General features: G+C 39.8%; 1 protein-coding gene across 1 annotated transcript in view; it reads right to left on the reverse strand.

Annotated features, from left to right (window-relative positions):
• The window catches only part of slc7a14b (solute carrier family 7 member 14b), a 34,080-nt gene extending 25,197 nt beyond the window's left edge, over positions 1-8,883 (reverse strand). The window contains exon 1 of the mRNA XM_064332620.1: positions 8,611-8,883. The gene's annotated coding sequence lies outside the window, so the exon portion shown is untranslated. The remainder of the gene's footprint in view (positions 1-8,610) is intronic.
• Between the last annotated feature and the right edge of the window lie 3,964 nt (positions 8,884-12,847).

Below are 12,847 nucleotides of genomic sequence, written 5' to 3' on the forward strand. Positions count from 1 at the left end.
TTAAATATTTCAGGTTGCCATATTGATTTAATGACCGGACCACGATAGACCACATAGCTTTCTGAGAGGTGATCAGGTGCTGGTGATGTGGTATAACCAAGGAAGAGAACCTATAATGCCCTGTTTATCAAAAGATTAGTTTGTGCTGTTGATATGAGAGAGACTGGATTGGCTAAGCACACTGTTGCATGCCATCTGGGGTTATGTCAAACGTGGTAAGAGGTTACAGGAAAATACAGTCTGTCACTGATAGGACAGGATTTAGAAAACCATTAGTTTCTCCACCAAAGATTAAAAAATCAAGACATCACCATCATCTGTCACTCAAGCTACACCATCATTAAATGTCACACAAGGTTGAGTGTACTGTATGTTTCTGAAAACATGTCCATGTAAACGGTGTGAGAAGTTTCCATGGATACTCAACATGTCACTCTCCGCCCTCTAGCGAAAATGTTCCAGTGCTGCTGCATCTAATTAGAACTGAGAGCAAATTTTGACAAAATGACCACTGATATGGAAATTTTTTGTAATGTGTGTTTCATTTTTTCTGTGAAATGTAGCATGAAGGCTGTATAAGTTCTGTTCCACTGTATAAAAATCTGTTCTTAAGCATCTGTATGAATATGTGCCACCATCTTAAGACCAGAGCTTGCATTTCAGAACAATAAACATCAGTTAAAAATAAGTCACATGCTTGATATATAAAAATCATCTCTCTTTCTCTCTCCCTCTCCCCCCCCCCCCTTTGAAAATGAGACTGGCTTCAATAGTACATAGAAAAGCAGTGGGAGAAACAGCAAAAGAGAGAAAGACAGAGTGTGTGAGACAGAAAGCAAGAGAGATAGAGAGTGAGAATTAGAGTAAGGGAGAGAAAGAGAGAGGGAGACTGGCAGCTGAAGCCCTGTGAAGAGCAGACGCTCAGCTGCATCAGGTGGAAGGGAGTTTTTAATGAGCAGAGCCCAGCTCACGGTTCAAGAGAACTCAGCAGGAGAGATGTGTAAAGCTGACAGAAAAAAATGTCTCTCCTTGACATATCTGTGATATCACAGGGAGCACCACGCATGACAGCATGTATGAGCCACGGTGCATGCAGGAACAGGAACTACACACCATTGCTCACCATGTCCTCAGGCAGCAATGAGAAGTCATGGTTTAGGAGCTGAATAGGCAACCAGAAGGTCGCAGGCTCTGACAATCTGAAAATTGCAGAAAATTGACCATTCCAAATTAGGGTAGGAATTGTTCAGCCCCACACTGGGCACAAAAATCATTTAAAAAAATAATAATAAAATATATACTAAAACTCCTGATTATTTTGTTCTGGCTTTTTTTAACAACTGAACAATTATTTTTTTAAAATGTTCCATTTGAAAATGGCACACCCTTTATACTAAATTTGGGGAAAGTTATTTTCGGTTATAATTTTTCGGTGCCATGGACCTTAAGTATGCTACCAGTTACAACCACTGTATTGTTGGTTCCTGATCAGGTTACCCTTGAAAATCAATACCAGGTTTTACCTGGTAATCTAAAGCATGTCCTTCTCTACCCTTTGGGTTCCAAGCAAGTTTGAGAACTTTCCCCAAACCTGACACCTTCACCTCACAAACACAATTCCAGCTTTCCAGCGAATAAGAAAGCAAGGGCCACAAACCAAGTATGTTCAAATGGCTAGTATAGCATGATACTGTAGGTGCTGTACAAATGAGACCTCTAAAATATTAATACAACACTTAAGAATGATTCATTGGATGAGAGAGGGGGAAAGCTACTCTATGAATAATCACAGTTTAAAAGGATATCCTTTGAAATAAGTTATTAGAAGTTCTGTGAGTCAAGCATCTATCTTTCTAAATGTGACTTACTCATTGCACAGCTGTCCAAATAAATTAATACACACGTGCCAGCTGTATTTTGAATAAATTTCAACATTGTAATGAACAAAATTGAAGAGGATTAGGAGCTTTTTTAATGATTTTCCATGGGATTGTTGCCCTGGGCTTAAAAAAGTTAAACAATTGAAAAATGAATGAACAATTAAGACAGGCCTCAGTATCATTATAATATATTTCTGGGACTCAGTGTTTATTATAACAATGATTACTTATCCAGACAGGGAGTGTACTGATTCACAGTTCTCTGAATAAGCACTGAATAAGTAAGCTACCACTTCCATGAAAACCCTTTTTGCAGTAGAAGTGGATTGTGCTTACATCTAAGCTTATGGGTTTAAGAGGCATGCACAGTAGATCATAAAATGATCACTGACAGATCACAGTTTCTGGCAGAATGCCGTTCATTTAAATGTGTCTATTCATCAATGTTTCCTTTGTGCAACTGTTTACGTAACCGGTCTATGTAGTTTTTCAGAAAAAAAGTGTGAAGTTACAGTAACTCAATTCACGAAAGATTTGAACTCGGGGTATTTCGTAAAAAGCCATACTATGCAGCATGTTTTAGCCTGTGTTTACAATCAAAGAAGTCTCCAACTCTGTCTTCAATCCCCTCCATTCACCCCTGAGTACTCGACCCGATCACAGACAAACAAATTCATTAAAAACTACCAGTAAATTTCTTGCATCAGTTACTCGGATGGGACATTAGGCAGAATTGTCTGGTCGGGACCACAAACAGAACAAAATTATTTGTAAAAACTGAACATTCCGGTCAAAAACTGAACGTCTGCATAGCTAGAGGTAACCTTACTTACAGCTCCAACAGAAAACAAGCCAGCTCCTCATTGCTTTTCATCCCCTTGGTGAACTTCAGCTGATACCACAGAGGAAAATCAATTTCAAGGTTACAGTAACACTAGTTCCAGTCGACTTGCCTTTTTGCTTCATCATACTAGTTATAGCAACAAACACCCAGTTGAAAGCTGATCCTAAGCCACAGGCTCTGTAGCCACATCCAAAAAAAAAGCAAAAAATATTATTTTCAGGTTAGCAGGGTAGCACAAGTAAGAGTCCACGTATATCACAATGTACATTGTACATGTATAGTACAATGAGTCATTGAATTCTCAAGGAAATCGATGCTTTAATTTAAGTCTTCCCAAATCAAAAGTGCTCGACTACAGCAGGTGGTCCACCACTACCTGGCATGAATAAACTTGAATTTATTTTAGGTAATTAGTTTCTATGGGTTCTATGATAATTGAACTAAGACATTAATTGTTATTTCATAGAAAAGTCCATGGTGTTCTTGCTCCTGATTTCTGCCTGCTATTTTGCTTCTAACAATAATAATAATAAATTTTATGTAAATGTCCTATAAAACAAAACATTAAAAAGGTCTCCACAAAAGCTATTTCATATTAAGCTCATATTCAAGCAGGTTAAGATGACCATGCTCTAATGTGATATCTGTATTGAAACAACCCCTGTGTGTACATTCAAAATTGATTTGGTGTCTCAACCATAATATACTGGCAAGCCATTTGCTAACTTTGAGAAGATGGTGAAAACTCAGTCCTGTTACTGTTTCGGTCTTTGCTTCCCCCATTCACCACTGCTATGGAACAGCATGGCACAGGAACCTGATTCCCCCCACATAGCTGAACAAAGAGGGGCCTCGGGGGGCTGGCGGGAGGGCGTGTCTGTAGTACCTGTTCCACTCAAGCCTTGCAGGCCACTGTGCAATTACATAATTAGGCTGCTACTGCATCTCTGCTTTTAGCACACATTCCCCTCAGGATTCTGAGGATAAACAAGGCATTTTCACACACCTTGCTATGAACAAAACTAGCCACCGGGTTACGCAGGCCGGCCATTCACCTGTGACTGCAACTTGACTCAAGGACAGCTGTGGAACGGGTCTTGATCCACAAGCAGCTGTACTAAAACAGACCAGGGTTTAAGATACTTTATTCTGCCTTTTTCTTTGGGATGCCACTCATATGGGAAAGTCCAGCATGGAATTCCAAGAGAATCAATTCTAGGTCATTTGAGTCATTTGTGTTCAAGATAAAACATAACGCAAGGCATTAAATCCTGGCAATAGTTTACACGCATTAAATTCAGCAAAACGTTGCATAATGCCTAATAATATCTGTGTGCCAGTGATTAGATTTCAGCTCCAAATGACAAAAGAGAAGAAAATAACCATGAATTAGCTATGCTGGAAAGTATAGGAGTAGAACACAAAGAGCCCACACAGCCTTAACTGATGAAATCACTGGTTACCCTCATGTATGGGTACACCTTCAGCCCTGCCTACACAAGAACCCTAGAATAAGTAGAGCTACTATAGCTATGTAGCTGTTTGCCATTTGTTAATGACGCAACCAAAAGACTGCTCTAAACAGAAAAAAATCCTGTTTTCTTTTCAGGACAGTGCATTTCGATAGCATTTGATAGCACTACCTTTCTTGCGGTTTATAAAGTCTGAACTAACATAATTTCCCCAGTGGAATGTGTGAAATTTAAATTATGGCCTCCATCAGATGGAAAACTGGCACATCTAGGTCAATCCGCCATGTCGAAACACCAATTCTTTCTTTTGGTTATTTTTTTTTTTTTTAGCCCGTGTCCCCAAAAGGCCACGCAGGACAATCTAAATAACTTAATGTAATGGTTCTTAGGGATAATAAGGGAGTAGATGGGATTTTACTTTTGTGTTAAAATATATACATTGCACAAAACATAGAAGATAATATTGAACACAGAGGATACCAACAAAAGCATGTCTAAAAACAAGCCTTTCCACTGTGGTCTTCGATGGATAACAAAAGAATAAATACAATTTGAATCTGTCAACAGTAACATTACGAGTTATATACAACTATAGGCATATCATTTTCAACATATCAAAACAAAGCAAAAGTGATGTTCTCCAAAACAAAGTGCTCCCCATTCCAATCAAGGCAGCATTTAAAATGAGCATATCATAGCCTGACACTGTGGTGAGAAACATCACTCAACCAAAGCAACAGCTTCCCACTATGATCATCCTTTTTTTTAAACACAAAATGTGCTAAACAATGTCCATGTCATCCATCTCAACCACTGTTCTGTGCAACCACATAACACAGCCAATCGGGGTGGACCCGAGTGCGTGGGACGCAGTTGTTGCTCCTCTGTCCTGGGTGTCTAATAGGCTACTGATTGAAATGCAGATGGCCTTGACTGATGAAGAGCCATTGATTGCATTAGACCTTTATGTGCACACAAGGTATTGACGTCATTGCTTAAGGGAGGGTGGGGTGTGGGCGGTCATATTTCATTGACAAAACAGCAGCCAGTGACTCAGCCCTGCCTGCATCCGACAATAGAACTGTGGGGTTATAGAATCACCGATCAGATACAAAGCGCAGCACTGGTCCTGCTGCCGTAGCATCCCCAGCATGCTAGAGCCCGAAGGGCAGGACAGAGAATTCAAAAAGATCACTGGAACGTGAATCATGTGGCCCTCCTAGTCTAGGACATGGAACTAATGGGCGCTTTTCAGGTCTGTGAAGATGAGCTAACCCCACCTGCAAGTCCCAGATGTTCCTGTTTTTTCCTCAAATCTATGTCAAGGCACCACATCTTCAACTGAAACATTTTCAAGGCTTTTCCATTGGACATTGGCATCAACTTGTGAAATACTGGCATCATATTAATTATTAAACTCTTAAAAATGAATCAACAAATTATTTTTGTATGAAAAAATCCAATTTCCCATAAAATCTCTGGGGACAGATTAATTATGATGTTATGGTGTGTAACAGATTTTTAGAAGTCCACACACACTGAACAGAGACATGAATGCCATATTTTATGTGATATTACAGCAACACTGTTTTCTAATAGCTGTGCTACTGCGCCACCATGAATTTCCTGAAAAAGAATTTCAGGGTAAATCATTATACCCCTCATACCTGTACCTGTACTGTCTCTGCCAGCCACAGTGCCACCACACCAAAAAGACTGTCGTATGAAAGCATATCAGCTCAGATATGCTGAGATAGCCACTGTCCTTTTTTGTTTTATCATTGAACACATACAGATATTCTTTATGTCCGTAAAAGACTTTCACACCTACTGCCTACACCACATCAGTGGTAGTGTAGCATAGCAGTTAGGGAACTGGGCTTGAAACTAGGAGGCTGCAAGTTCAATGGCCATGTAGGGGACTGTCATTGCACCCTATAAAAAATAGATCTAGCTGTATAAACGAATATTGTGCAAGAATGAAAGTTGTATAAATTACTCCAAAAGCAAGATAAATGCCTTTAAAACCTGAATATTTATGGGGACATTTTTATATTAGCTGCTGAACTAACACTGTACCATGGCCGCAATACAAACAGTGTCAATAGCTGAGACTCAGAAATAAGTGGCCAAGTTTGCATGCATGTCCCTCACTGTGTTGCTTTAGATATATTTATCTCAACCATTCCACATGTCTCTTCAGCTAATGGTTTATTCCATAGTCCCTCTTTTTTTCTCAAAAGAAGTATCAGTTCCTTTAGCTGCAGGGCCACAAAATCCACTCTGAGAGTTTTTAAATGTTTGCTTCACCACTTTTGCCTGGTTGCTGTTCATATGTAGGTTTTCCTGGCTATTGCTAGTTGTTTCTTCCCAGCCATTTATTTGTATTTTTTAATGGAGGAAGGGCACAACAGTTATGTCTCTTTTTTAAAGAATAAAAATAATTCAATCACCACCATTTGCTGGCAGAGAAGCAGTGCATGTATACCTCAAATAAACTAAAAGGCACACTTCAGAAGTGTAAAAAAATGTGATACAAAATATATGATTATGATATGATTTGCTAAAAATTATAGTAACTGCAAATTTAGATGCAAACAAAAGAAAGATGACATTTACTCCAGTGTTTTAGAGCATTTATCCATTTGAAGGCCATTACATGTGTCCGCTTGAGAGATATGATTGAATTGGTTCTCTCTGTTATTGTAATGGATGGATTCTTGAAATTACAGTAAGGTATTTTTCCTCTCGCTTTCTGATTCAGTATTTGTTCTATTTTCTTTCAACAAATGAGTATAAAGTCTGAAATTTGTTAAAGAAAAAACAAACATAGGTGGTAAAATTAAAATAAAGTGTTTTAGTGTCTTTTCAAAACAATGTACCCTTCTGTACGTCACTCTGTGAGTAAACCGAAAAGACATGGCGTAAGCATAAAAGCTTCTTTCTAGTTTAAGTGATCATGTCTATGGAAAACAATGCTATAACAGCACAGTTATATTAAAGGAAATTAGCTGCATTATGCTTTCTGTTTTAAGAATAAAATAGACTTTGGTTCTATTCCTCTTCATAGTCACAATTTATGCCACCTATATTTAAAACTGCAACAACAACAGCGTTCTAAACGACCTACTGGATTGCTGTTCAGTCGACAAACGTATTTTAATTATTCATAGCTGAAATATAAAGCGCAGTCCTTTGTGACTTTTCAGTTTTAACCCAAAGAAATATATAGCAGTATGATACCCTGCACTACAATTCTTTTTTTCACGTAAGGTCAAAAAACAGCGTCAAAAAAAGATTTCGGATTTGAACAGGTATGAAAGATGCGAATTTCAGCACCGCGGCTAGCTCCTCAAATGCGGCTCCAGAAGCAGGCTGGGAAAAGTAATATCGAATGCGGCGAGCTTTACAGTGTAGAAATGTATGAAAATGAACAGCGGGCAACCTACGTTACAAATAACTTTCACTGAAGTGACTGTTAACTCCAATGCAATCACCAGCCTGTCATATGCGAGATCCGATTAGGAATGCCGACGTGATAATGGCAATATCATCAAGCTCGCTCTGTTTCACATTCCCTCTCCTAAGGATACAACCGGAGACTCCTAAATAATTTCAATAGATTTGAATCCAGTCCGACAATGTGCCTCACTTACATTTGCTGTTTCGCCTTGTCCTACCCGTTTCAGTTGAAGATAAATTGTATTTTCCCATAAAGTTTCTGTGTGAGACTATTGTTACTTCAATGCCAACTGAAGTAAAGCAAGAAAAGTCATTGTTGTCCAACGTTTTGAAATATTTATAAACCAGACGCTCTATCAAATTTCATCCCACTTAGAGTTCATCGGACAATGCTTTGTCTAAGTTCAAACAATGGACTACAGACCTCGACCCAGTCTTTTCTGTTACACATCAAAAAACACAATAAGCAGAGAAATTAAAGGGATTTTGAATAAATACTGTTTATACAGGGAATCGCTCATGAAAACAGAAAATATCTTATTTTCACGATTAGGGGAACAACAGATAACTGCGCCCAGATGACACACGTATTATCCAAGTTTATCAATTATAAACGCACACATACCACCATAGAGAAATAATAATCATATGAACAGCTTACACATATTTAAATACGGTTTCCGAGCTTGTTAATGGAGAAAACTGGTCCTGCACTTTAACTGCTGGAGTTGAGGGCAGATTCGTCCGACGAAGCTGCGAGGCTGAGCCCACATAATAATTGCAGGTAGTTTCACAAGGGAAACCATTACTAGTGCATTAATTCAAGAACAACGCTTATGAGCATGTACAAACAACACTCGCGAGCATCCATATGCGCCATTTTCTCCGCAAAAAAATAAAATCCATATTAAGACAGAGAGAGGGGGAGGGATAGTGGGAGAAAATCACTCACGCTTTTGCCCCGTGCGGATTAGTGTCGTTGGGGCCCTGCTAAATCTCCATTTCCGATGCTGTATTTGCGAGCTTCCCAGCCGGGCAAGTACAGACTGGGGGTATCGTGATGTAAAAACGGTTTGAATTATTTAGAGGCTTGACCACGTGATCCGAGCAAAATTCATTATTTAACAGCATGCCCCCATTCAACAGAGAGACTACGTCAATGATGCTATGATGTCAGTGACACCGGTTATTAAAGCTATCCGTATAATGCTCCTGCCTGACAATTCGTGCAGGACCACTGGGCATAGCACTGGGAGGGAGGACAGAAGAGAGAGAGAGAGAGAGAGAGAGAGAGAGAGAGTGTGAAAGAGAGAGAGAGAGAGAGAGAGAGAGATGCACAGAGCATAGCTTAAGATGTGGCTATAGAATTAGTGCACCCATCTTTCACACGTTCATCAAGCAGGTTTTTCTTTATTTAGCCTACTTGACAGCACAGTAACACGTAGTGAGTGGATTACTAAACTTGACTTCTAGTTTACTTGAGTAAATTCCCTTGTAGCCATTCCCTTTCCCCTCAGCGTAGCTTATCTGAAGAACAGCAGTTCTGCCCACAAAATCATTCTCTTCCCTTGAAGGATGAGAGCAATACATCATCATATATAGGGAGGCAGTCTGCGCAAAGGCAGAGGAAAAACATTCCGTCTAACCGTCACACTCGACTGCCCTGGAACAGGGATGCAAAATAAACTGAACCACAGTCCATGGACTGGCTGCTGGACCATGGCAAAGCTGTCCTACAGTACGGGGCAGCTGAATTCTGTGAGATGATAAATCTTGTTGCACCACAGAGCGCATACTCTTTGGTTGCTGAAAATGAATGTGTACCCCTGAATGTTTGGTCAGATTATGCAACTGTGAAGCATGATAAGTGATGAATTTGTGATGATGCAGTCCGGGTGAGAAGCTAATGCTTTCTTCAAGAATGCAACAGTATAGTCACACCTGAAATTCAAAACTACAACCTGTCTCATTCCAATTTTTGAGCTTTTGAAATTATTGTTTGAAAACAAGTTGCTGAAGTTACTGATTCCATGTCCCTCTCAGTTCTGGCTCTGCAGGTCAATACCATGTGTCACCCATGCTCATTAGGTCAGTGAGGTCAATACCATGTTTCACCCATGCTCATTAGGTCAGTGAGGTCAATACCATGTTTCACCCATGCTCATTAGGTCAGTGAGGTCAATACCATGTTTCACCCATACTCTTTAGGTCAGTGCGGAGCGAGGCTGTGTGGATTGGTGTGAGAGGGGGTGCAGCCTTCTCTCATAGAGTGCACAGACAGCAGAGCATGGCCTTGTCCGTGGGCCATTTGGCGTATTCAATCGGCATAATTCCGATACCCTTCAAATGTTCTGTCTGTTGAACAGGAAATTCACTCTCAATGGTTTGTGACATTCTGCAACCCTCCCTAGATGTTGTGGTGGCAGGAATATTGGCTCCACAAAGCTGGTGGTGGAGTAATGTATTAGCATTAAAGTATACAGGTTAACTTAAAGAGGCTGCGCCCGGTAGGCTTCTTGGTCACCCTACCCGAAATTTTTCCCAGCCACATCTTTATCTCAGTGCTATTTCTGTTTTAAAGCAGAACCCACCCTAAATCTCCAGTCTGATGCCTGCTTGGCTAATTCTGTGAGATTAAATTCAAGTTTATGGCTCACTTGTGTCCCATTGGACAAGTCTGTATCTTTGTGGAGACCCTCCCAGTATGATTCAGATTAAGCTTGGAGTGACTCAGCATCTGTCCATTACCACGGACTTACATTACCGCAAGAACCTGAGATAAAATTATGCTGCTCCCAGGAAATCTTCTCCTGAAAAAATCTTGCATTTTAATGGTGAAATGTGAAAGGAAATCATATATTTTTTATAAGGAACATCAGTACATTCCACTTAATTAAATAAAATTTTATTTGTATAGCACTTTTACAGAGATTCTGTACAGTGGAAATACAAAGAAAACACCATGTGCACTGTATTTAAAATAAATAAAAAAATTTAATCACTTTAAACTTACGTAACAAAACAAAACAATATGGTTCCTAGGCTCTTCCTCAACACTTATCAGTTAAGCCACAAAGAGTTAGGCTGCTGATACTCCAATGTACAGTATACAGAATAATTCATATATGTAATAAGTGTTTGATAAATGGCCTAGGCTAGTTGTTACCAAGCACAACAGAATACTGTATACATTAAACAAAACAACAATTCTGTTACACAGTGCTGAAAAAATAGACAAATTAGGGATCACAGCTCGGAAAGCACAACGTCAGGGTCTAGAACCCCCACCCACAAAGGAGATTCACGTCACCTGACATTCGACCACCCTACAGACTGCGCCACACATCTTGGCAGAAAACTAAGATGAGTTTTAGGGGCTACTGGGCATCCTGTCAAGGCACCGTTCTGGTGCATGGATGAATGGCCTGGGGTCAGAACTGGGCCATGCCAGCACAGAATGTGGCCGACATCCACGCAGGGTGATGCACAGCAGCCTCTAGCATCTCCCAGGGCTGGAAGGGCAGCAGTCGTCCAGGGTTAAAGCATCTCATCGTACACCAACGACCCTCACTAGTCAGTTTTGTGCACACAAGTTTGTCTGTTGAGCTGCATGAGAAGTTTTTACCTTCGACTTATGTCTGTGCGACCTTCACTTGTGAGCTGCACTGTAAAAAAAGAACTGACGGCTGACATCACATGCTTTGGTGGAAATCATGTGCTTGTCTGCAAACTCTCAAATCAACAGTGATGGTTGTGATGAGCTTTGCAGCTTGAGCATGATCAGGCATTCCAAACTGGAGAGGGAACAGTGGGGAACACCTTATAAAATAAATAAAAACAAGCAGTTTAACCGAAGCAATCCCTCTGGTTCATTTGTGTTTTGTACACATGGACAAATGTTAATTATAATGAAATTTAGAGAAAAGGAGAAACACATATCTTAGGAAGTCCTGGCATTCCAATTCCAATTAAAAGTACTTATTCACAGTTTAGGATGCAGACAAGTATTTTGAAGGGTGACACAAAAAGGATTGTGTAAAAAACACATCTAAAAACAGAGGCGATTTACTCCAGTGACACATACAATAATTGATCTATATTGTTTGTATCTACCTATTTCCCAATTTTCAAAACAGATCTCCCCTTTTTTGCCCCTAAAAGATAGAAAATTATAATAAAAAAAGCTCTTGTTCTACATCCCCAATACCTAACCCCACTCATGTCCTTTACAATATTCCATCTGGGAATTACACTTAACATCTGCTTGTCATGATGCTAGAATCAAGAGTAAAGATTTTAATTACTCCCATATAGTAGAAACAATCAAAGTATGAGTACTGTTCAAGCTAAATTTGTCATCTATTTATTAAAATATCCATGTGGTCCAGATATAACCAGAGAATTAAAAAACAAGAATTACAGAGCAAGAGCAAAGGATATTTAGTACAAATTCATTGCTAGCCAGTTTTATGCTTCCAATCACTGTGCATGGTTTTTGCAATTTATATGATTCCAACAATTATCTGTCACCCTCTACGCTTTCAGAGTTTAAAAAATATGAAAGTAACATGGACGGTCTGCGCTCCTTTTTAAAAAGCATCTCCAAATTCATTCTGAAAGTTTCTGAGCACACCCTGTTCTACAGGAAATGGAACAGAGGGTGGGGGGAGGGGGGTCTATGATGATGCACATACACACACAAACACACACGCATGCATGCACCACACATGCACATTTAGACCCATAATAAGAAAACAATCTTTTACACGCTACAGAAGCTTGGCTTCGAAGGCTTGCTTAGTTTCTCATTCAGGCTGGGAAATGTGTGCAAGCTCCACTCTAAATATCAAAGCAAGAATTTTTTTTTATTCTGGTCAACTCTCGTATTTAAATTAAATATATTAATGAATATGCAATGTAATTATTTTGTTTTGGCACTGAATTGATCTGCTTTAGGTACTTCTGTGCATGCACCAGCATGCACTATCAAACAGGGAGTACAACACATCTCCCCTACTAAACAGGAGAAATATCAAAAGAACCCCCGTATATAGAAGCATATCCAAAACACAAGTGGAAGCTGGGGGGTGGGGGGGGGGGGGGTGGTGGATGGTGAGCGCAATTCTGTGAGCAGCAGCAAGCGAAGCATGCAAAGAGTGCACTGGTGAGGTCTTACTGTCAGTTTAAAA

This window comes from Anguilla rostrata, chromosome 4 (genome assembly GCF_018555375.3).
Source record: "Anguilla rostrata isolate EN2019 chromosome 4, ASM1855537v3, whole genome shotgun sequence".
NCBI classification, from domain to species: domain Eukaryota; kingdom Metazoa; phylum Chordata; class Actinopteri; order Anguilliformes; family Anguillidae; genus Anguilla; species Anguilla rostrata.